This window comes from Platalea leucorodia (genome assembly GCF_965183815.1).
Source record: "Platalea leucorodia genome assembly, chromosome: 18".
In the NCBI taxonomy this organism is placed as follows: Eukaryota; Metazoa; Chordata; class Aves; order Pelecaniformes; family Threskiornithidae; genus Platalea; species Platalea leucorodia.
Window position 1 is genome coordinate 1,838,651 of NC_138840.1, and position 9,094 is coordinate 1,847,744.

Sequence of the window (9,094 nt, forward strand, 5' to 3'; positions counted from 1 at the left end):
AACTTTTCAGAGAAGTTTGCATTTATTTTGGACTTCATTCATACATCATTCACTAGACCTTCCTCTAATGGATACTTGAGGTTCTTGAAGAACAGAGACATAACTGGCTTTAGAAATGCCACAAATGGTACAGCTCCAATTGCAGATCTGAGCTTCTCCCCCACCCCACGCTCGCCCCAGCGCCCACGCTGGGTTCTGCACATATTGTAACCTGAAGCTGGGTAAGATTTCACTCCCCAATCACAGTTTCCTTCTCTTTCTTTTTAGACTTGGCCGATACTGAGGTTTGATTGTACTTAAACTTTCTTCAAGTTGTTTTCTTTCTTTCCTGTTGTTACCTCTTGGAGTCGGCACTGATAACTTTCTGCTCGATGGGAAGCTATGATCACAGATTTCCAGTGAACAACCTCATGGAGTTTGTGAATTAATTCTTTTTATAATTAAAAAGATTCTGGGACCACATAATTTGTCCAGAAATAAGGAACAAAAGAGTTTCTGCCTAGCATGGGTGAAGCTTTTCTGCGTAAAAGATAAAAACTTTACAAGTTTGCCTAAGGCTGCTGGATAAATTGCCATGTGAATGAAGGCTTATTGCAAATGTCCGTCTTCTCCAGCGTAACTCACAGTGCGTCTGTCTGCCTGTTCCCAGGTGAATGTAGGAATGGGTTCACTTATCATCAGAATGCAGGTTGGTTGGAGGTACCCTGTCCCCTTGTGGTGTGACAAAATAAAACGCACAGGGGTGCAGCCGTGCTCCTGCCTTTGGAGCACAGCTGTCTTCTCCCAAGCTCCCAAATGACGGATCATTTTAAAACTCTGACTTTGAATGAGTTTGCATTTCTTGCATATTGTTCACATAAACTCTGCTGCAAACTTGCTACCGAAGAACTCTACAAAACCATACAAAATTACCTTCATACAAGCCTTCTGTGTTTAAGCTGTGTATTAAAGTTCTTCAGTGTTCAGCTTTCCCATTAAAAAAATTAATCCTGCCACTTGTTGTTTAAACAAATTTGCATATTGAGCGTGAACTTTGTGACAACTGTAGTTCTGTAATCCCACAGAGCAGCTGGGTGTGAAACTGTTAATTCCTCGAAGCTATTCTGCTCTTACTGAACAAGAGTTACTGCACGCGTGTAAATGACCACCGCCATATGCAGGGCGAGCGGTTACAAATGACATCTCTGAAGTATTTTATCGGTCCTGTTGAGCAGGCTGCTGCTGCTAACTTAATTACTGCTATTTCCATAGGCTTGAATATAATGCAGGACAAGATACAGAGACAGATGTCATTTCTGTCTGTCGGGTATGGAGATGGGTGCTGCAATATTCTTCAGTCCAAGAATTGTATTTAGAAAGTGGTGAGTGGGATTGCCTCGGTGGTTGTACACGAATACCTTGGAGGTATTTTCCTCTGGTGCTGTGGCCTCCCGTGCACTACTGGGATTTTTAATACTGTGGTCTCAAGTTGTATTCATATTTCTGTTGAAGGATACCAGCGTCGCACTGGTCTGTCGGCTGCGTCCTAGTGAGAGAAACAACAGCTTACCCATTTCAGATACCAACAGTGCATTTCAGTCTTTGAACCCCACTTTATCATCTACAACGTGCACTACCATCTCAGTGAGGAAATGGATGTTATGCCATCAAAGCCATACAGTTTGACTCCACATCCTGATTTCTTCTTGGACTTGCTTATCTGATCTTGCTAATTGCCTAGCGCTGGTGGGTATCAGGGAGGGAGGCCACAAAATGGTAAAGGTCTGAAGTTAGGAGTTTATACCGTCTATTTCTATTTTCATGTCATCGCATAGGCCATCATTTTTCATTCCAAGTGCTACCAGAACTTGTCTTACAGTGAAGATGTAACATTTCCAGCTTCTTGCATTCAAACATCTAGGAGAAACACTTTGTTCCGCAGTGAAGGAACGCCATCACGTTGACTTACTATAAACAGCAGATACTTGAGAAAACGTAGGAGCAAGTTCGTAACCATGGTATGGTGCTTCCATTTTTTAAATTATTGTCTTCAGGTGTGTGGGTTTTGTAGGAAAACAACATGTTTATTGGTTGTGCATGCCTAAATTCCCCAAGGCTGTGGGCTGCCCTGCCATGTTCTCATGGGGAGTAAAAAACTGTCAATACCATTACAAAGAGAGACATCCCGGGCTGACGTTGGTACTTGTGGCAGGGCCCTCAGCAGGTTAGTTCAGTGTCTTCACTTGTCTGGTGTTTTCTGGCTGTCTTTGTGCAAGATCTTTGAATTTTATGATGCTGATAAAGCCTTCTAACATCGTATTTCACAGATGGTGCATTTTGGCTGCAGTGAATTATTTGAGGGAAATTCGATTTCCAGTTAAGTCCTAGCAGGTCTTGCCAAAAATCTGAGCATGGTTATGGCAGAGAGCAGGGGAGGCTTCAGTGAAACCACCTTGCGGTTGTGTTGTGGTTTAACCCCAGCCAGCAACTATGCACCACACAGCCGCTCACTCACTCCCCCCCGGTGGGATGGGGGAGAGAACTGGAAGGGTGAAAGTCAGAAAAACTCATGGGTTGTGATAAAGACACTTTAACAACAGGTAAAGCAAAAGCCGCTCGCGCAAGCAAAGCAAAAGCAAGGAATTCATTCACTACTTCCCATGGGCAGGCAGGTGTTCAGCCACCTCCAGGAAAGCAGGGCTCCATCATGCATAACAGTGACTTGGGAAGACAAACGCCATCACGCCCAATGTCCTCCCCTTCCTTCTTCCCCCAGCTTATATACTGAGCATGATGTCATATGGTATGGAACAGCCCTTGGGCCAATCTGGGTCAGCTGTCCTGGCTGTGCCCCCTCCCAGCTTCTTATGCACCTGGCAGAGCACAAGAAGCTGAAAAGTCCTTGACTGGTGTAAACTCTGCTCAGCAAGAACCAAAACATCAGTGTGTTATCAACATTATTCTCATCCTAAATCCAAAACACAGCACTGTACCAGCTACTAAGAAGAAAACTAACTCTATCCCAGCTGAAACCAGGACAGGTTGCCTGGCCCTGTCAGGTGCTAAACCTCTTCTCCTCCCTCTCCCCTGAAGTTTACAGCTGGTGCCCTTGAGCCCTTCCGCTCTCCAGGCTCCCCGCAGCAGTATTCCCCATTTTATCCCTGTGCCCACATGAGTTTGGAGAGGATGAGGGTGGGATAGGGGAGATGTTGCTCTTCCTTGAAAATGTCTTAAGATTTACGATTGCAGGGAAGGAAGGAGGTGAGGGATCAGTCAGGATGCAGCACGGTGCCGGGGAGGGATGTGGCTTGGCCAGCTCCGATGGAAGCTGGAGCTTCCTCTAGGAAAGGAGAAAAGTGACAGCCAGCGACAGAGCTCACCAAGAGGGAGCATTGCCCTGCCTTCCCTGGCGGTTGGAAGGGGTGGTATTTCTTCTGGGGGGAAATACCAGCTTATAGAAAAGATAAGGCTGGGTTTTAATTTATTTGACAGGTCGTTCTGCTCAATAGTTACAAATGGTAACTGATAGAAAATGAGAAATTAAGTTGCCATTATTTTATTGAAAGTCTATGATTAAAAATCCACAGACAAGTTCTGTTATACTTTAGACTGGTACAAATAAGATGAATGACGGATGCTAAAATGCTATCTCAAGAATTGGCTAAAAAGGAGCATTGGCTAACGCCGCTCTCATTGCGCCTCTGGGAAGTGGCAGGTTCGCGGTGCTCTGCGGGGGGGGTGTCCCCCCAGTACTGCTGCGGCGAGCTCGCTGCATTTCCGTGGCACCTAGGCTGTCTTCACTTCACATCACAAATGCCAAATATGAAGGGAGTGTTTTGACTCTTAAGTAAGTAGTATTTGATTCCTTGTAGGGCTCTGTAACTTTGTATTTCCCCAAAAATTTTCAGTTTATTCAGGTTCAGAAAGGAGGGGAGCTGCTTACCTTCAGAACGAACTGGGTTAGGCAAAAACCATGACAAGGAAGATTTAAAGTGTTTTAACACTGATGAGTTCTTCAGTCCTTACTACAAAACCACGTAAACGTGTGAGCACAGGAAGCGCGAGAGGGAGAGAAGGGGGTTGGTGCTCTGCTTTTGGCGGCAGCGCTGACACAAGTCAGCTCCAGATGCTGGCAGCCATGAGTGAGGCAGTGAAGGTCTCATGGCTGCCAACAGGAGTCTCTGCTTCTCCTCTCTTCCCAGCTGCGATCTGCTGTTTCCTTTGTGCCAGCTCCAGCACTTCTGTGAATTTATTTAACTCCTTGAAACGTTAGAAAGCAAACCCAGCAACAGTAACGTACAATTAAGTACCTTTCTACCATTACAGTGCAAGGAAATAGGGCTGCAGCTCAAAGATTTAAGTTATTAATGATATTGGGGCTACATTTAACGTGAGAGGTTTGTATCCCATTCGGATGCCCTCGCATCCTTGCTCAGGCCTGCTGTTCACTGGAAGGATCGTGGCATCTCTCATTACCCCACACTCCCTATCCCAGTCCTCTAAGCGGGCTTCCCCTCTTCTGTACGCTGGTCTCTGTACTCCTGTGTTCTTCATGTGCTATCGTCCATCTTGCCGTCGTTCACGAGTAAACAACTCAGGCTTTGTCTCCTTACCCAGAAGTGCAAGTCCCTTTGCTTACCCAGTGAGAATGGAATCACCAAAAAATAACAGCTCGGGCTCTGGAATCGCAGCCCTCCTAACGTGAACGTGCCCCGCTGTGCTCTGCAACGGTCCCCTCTCCCCCCAGTTTCTTCCACTAGAAGCTGTCACGGTCCTTCACGGGAGTAGATTACTGTTGCGTACCAAGTCATTGCTATCGCAGCTCATCTCCAGAGATGGGCTGTCCCAGCGGCTTGTCTCTGCTGCGGATCTCGGGGGGCTTGACCAGGAGGGGGCCAATTACCTTGTGTTCTTCCCTGTTTTCAAAAAGGAAAGAACCGGCATTCTGGGAATTCCCCTGCAACAATACCTGTCTGTCTGCAATGGGGAGTCCCAGAGCAAGCAGCCAAACAAATGCCGTCATGGAACCTGTGCTGGGCCGGCCTGCTTTATTTTAAAAAGGACTTAACAGAGCTTGCTGTAGTAGAATTAGAGTCAACGATACTGCATTGCAAGGAGAAAAAAGGCAACTGTTAGGAGACAGTCAAGGGACTGCTTGCAATCCATACCAGGGGAGAAAACCAGCCAAATACTAGTTTAGTAAGTATTAATTTTCACACTTCCCTTCTCTTAGTGTGGCTGTGAAAGGATTTGGACAAGTACTAGTGAGGCTTTATATGCATTATTGTGCCCAGTCTGGGTAACTTGTACTGAAGAATAATTTAAACATCTTGTGTACAGACTGCAGGAGCTGGGGAATGAAAAGTCTAGTGGACGGAGAAAAATGGCCCTTGGACTGGTCAGCAAATGCCTCTCCTGTCTTCCCTCACGTAACATAGAGGAGCTGTGTGAGATCGCAGAGAGCATTGCACAGAGCACATCAACAGGAACGCTGTACTGGAAATCAGGGAAAAAAGCTGCAAATTATCAGAGCAGTTCTGGAAGATTTTTTCTGTAGAAGCAGTGAGGAAAGAGACCTCTGTGAGCTTGCGAAAGGACAGAACAGAAATGGCTGGCCGCAGGAGCAAAAATTGCGCCCGTCCAATAATAAAGGAGCACCCTTCAAGCTGTCTGCTAAAGCAACAGAGCAGCTGTCTGACGGTCAGGAGTTTACTCTTCTTCATTTTAGGTCACTGGGAAACTCCCTGCTTATCCAAGCAGGCCGCCTGCTGAAATTCTTAGTTTTACTGGGGAGCAGGGAGGGCAGGAGGGAGTGTGAATGGAGAAGCAGCAAGGTTGTGTTTGGGAAAGGTAACTCAGCTCTAGCATGTAAGTTCATGTTGTGCGATACTGAGAAGAATGGCAGATGTAAATGGCTGCAGACAAAGATTGCTGAGGAGCAGCAGGAGCCAGCAGAAACTATCAAAGCTAGCAAAGACTGGTGGAAAATTTCCTAATGTTATCAGATGGAGCCAGCTGAAAAGTATTTGGGAGAGGTGGAGTTGGATATAGGGCAGGATTTCAGATCCGTGCAGGGTAAACAACAGAGTGTGAAAAAGGTATTTTGATTCCATAGGATCTGAAATTGGAGACAACAATGAAATGGATAAGACTTTGTATGAATTTCAGCACGAGATGTGCTTGTGTCAGAATAATACCCAGAAAACACTGAGTGGAATAAGGGATTCCAGATTTATAGTTAGAGGAGGAGCAGAAGTTGGAAAGGTGCAAATGTACAGCTACTGTACGCCTCTCATCTGTGATGAGCACAAGCTGCTGCATGGCACTGCTGGCACCAGCGTCAGTACTGCCCAGGAGTCTGCAGGAGCACGGCAGGGTAACTGGTGCTGAACAGTGCGGGCAGGACGACAAGCTCTCTCTGGAGCCTTGTGCACCTCTTCCTTCAGAAGGGAGGGTGTTGCGTCATGTTCCTGCAGGACGGGCACCGTGCTCCCACCACCGAACTCGGCTGTCTCTAGGGGTATAATGACCCTGCTTCTCCCCATCCAATTTCCTTTGGGTTGCCAAGGTCATACCAGGTCACCTGCTGGATCTTTGGGACTGTGAGAAAACCTGATTAATTAATCTGATTAATGCCTGTGCCCTGATGCCAGGCCCAGAAGAAGTGCAATTCCAACTGTGCTTTCCTTGATGGTCTGGTTAACACTCTGTTGATGGACTGATGCAGAAGGGAGTAGGGCAGCCTTTCTGGAGTTCACTTGCCAGACCTGTGAGAAGAGGCTCCCCATGGTCACAGAATCGTTTAGTTTGGAAGAGACCTCTTGAGATCATCTCTCTCGCCCCTACCTGCTGCTCAAGCAGGATCAGCAAGAGCAGGTTGCCCAGGACCATGTCCAGATGGCTTTTGAGTATCTCCAAAGACAGAATATCTCCACAACCTCTCTGGACAACCTGTCCCAGTGTTTGACCACTCTCACAGTAAAAAAGTGTTTTCTTGTGTTCAGATGGAATTTCATGGGTTTTAATTTGTGCCCGTCGCCTCTTGTCCTGCCAGTGGGCACTGCTGAGAAGAGTCTGGTTCTCTTCATTCTCTCACGTTAGTTATTTACACAGATGGATAAGGTCCCCCTGAGCCTTCTCTTCTGCAGGCTGAGCAGTCTCAGCTCTCTCAGCCTTTCCTCATGTGAAAGATGCTCCAGTCCCTTCATCGTCTTCATGGCCCGTCACTGGACTCACTCCAGTAGCTCTATGTCTCTCTTGTACTGGGGAGCCCAGCACAAGAGGGCCACTCCAGGTGTGGCCCCACCAGTGCTGAGAAGGGAAGGATCACCTCCTCGAGCTGCTGGCAACAGAGATCCCCACAGATGTAACTCCCTCTTGCTACGTCTGAGCTCGGGATCCCTCCCATGTGCGTGTACTAACAACTCTCCAGACAGCAATGCGCTGACATCAATTTCTAGAGCATCCTTGGTCCCAAACTCACCACTTTCTGGGCCAAGTTTGCAGCTCATCATGTGCTGCTCCAGTTGTACAGGGGAGAGAGCTGTCAAAGTCTTCCTGCCCAAGCAGGGACACCGCTGCACCCCACAGAACTGGTACCCAATATTGCTCCTGAGCACAGGCTAGAAGATCACTGTGAAGGCTCTCTCTCCTGACCAGACCTAGGTGGTCCCAGGTTGGAGCATCTTGGACAGCTGATTCACAACTTGCTCCATGGTGCTGGTCTGTTCTTTGCCTTGTAGCAAAGGCATCTGATAGGGAGGGACGACAGCTACCCCATGGGGAAACTGCGGGAGCTTGGCTTTGACCTCCACTATATGAGGCTCTTATGGACACTACATGCTGCTAGAAAGTGCTTGGGCAAGTTCAGAAACGTACTAACCGAGCTGAGCAGATTCACCTGGGAATTGTATTAAGTTTGCCCTTGCCCAACCATTTCTACTCTATTGCTATCAAGCCACTCCTCTGCCTCTTCTGGAGGGAGATGATGGGGTTGGTGCTCCACGAGCTGGGCCTGCTGATGTACACTGTCAGTGTTCTCTCTCTGATTCGGGAGACCTGGTGCACGTGGAGGCCCACAAAAAAAAAACCTTCTCAGCATCCTCCTCCACTTTGGTCAAGCTGTGTCCTCATGGCTGGAGTCAGGTGGAGAGAAACTTTTTCCTGCCTGCAGTGCACATCACTGAGGGGGCCCTGGCCTACGCTGTCTCTGGGTACCCATATGATCCCCCTTTGCTGAGTCCAGCTGGCAGCTGGGGTGCCAGAACGGCTGTACAGACAGGACAGAACTCCTGAAGGGCCTTCCCCTTTGGAGGGATCACTCTTCATCTGGTCTCGTTCATGCTCTGCCCCTCAACATCCTTTGCCCCAGCCTTGCAGCCCTGGCCGTCCTCCAGAAGAAATATTTACATTTGTTGTGATCGCAGCCACGCTGGGGTTTCTGAGTGGGCCCCGAGTCTCGCTCTGGAGAGCAGGGTAACCACGGCTTGCTCTGCACCATGGCTCAGCGTTAATGAAAATTTGCAACTGGCCTGTGCCAACTGAGGAGAGATCAGGATGCGAAGTATAGAATTCCCAGGGTGAATATTTATCCATGATCATGGGGTGACCCAGCCAAATTGGGGACCCTGAATGTGGTTTTACAGAGTGTTCTTATACCCTTCCCTTCGGCTGGGGCTGCACGGCTAGAAGGCGCGTCCCCTGGGTGGTGGATAGGGGATCCCTCTCTGGAGGGTGCACTGGATAAAATTGAAGAAGGTGCCGCGAACCAACGCAGCCTAAGGGAAGGCCACCCTGGCAGAAAAACCACTGGCCCTCCAAGTCATGGGGGTTGGGCAGGAGGCCAACTACCTCCTCCCGGAAAAAAAATAAAAAGTTGCAGAAACGACGAGCATCAACTCGGAGATGGAGAAAATCAGTAATGAAGTGAGGAGGAGGAGATGGAACTGGATCGGTCATGTCTTGAACGCGCCTTGTGTGCCTCCTGGCACTGAGAGAATTCAGATTCAGATCAGACTTATACCCTTCAAACGTTCAGGTACAACACGATTTGCGTAATCACTAACGCCCACAGTACCAATTACTAATCATAGTAAAACTTCGCAAAGCAACTGTA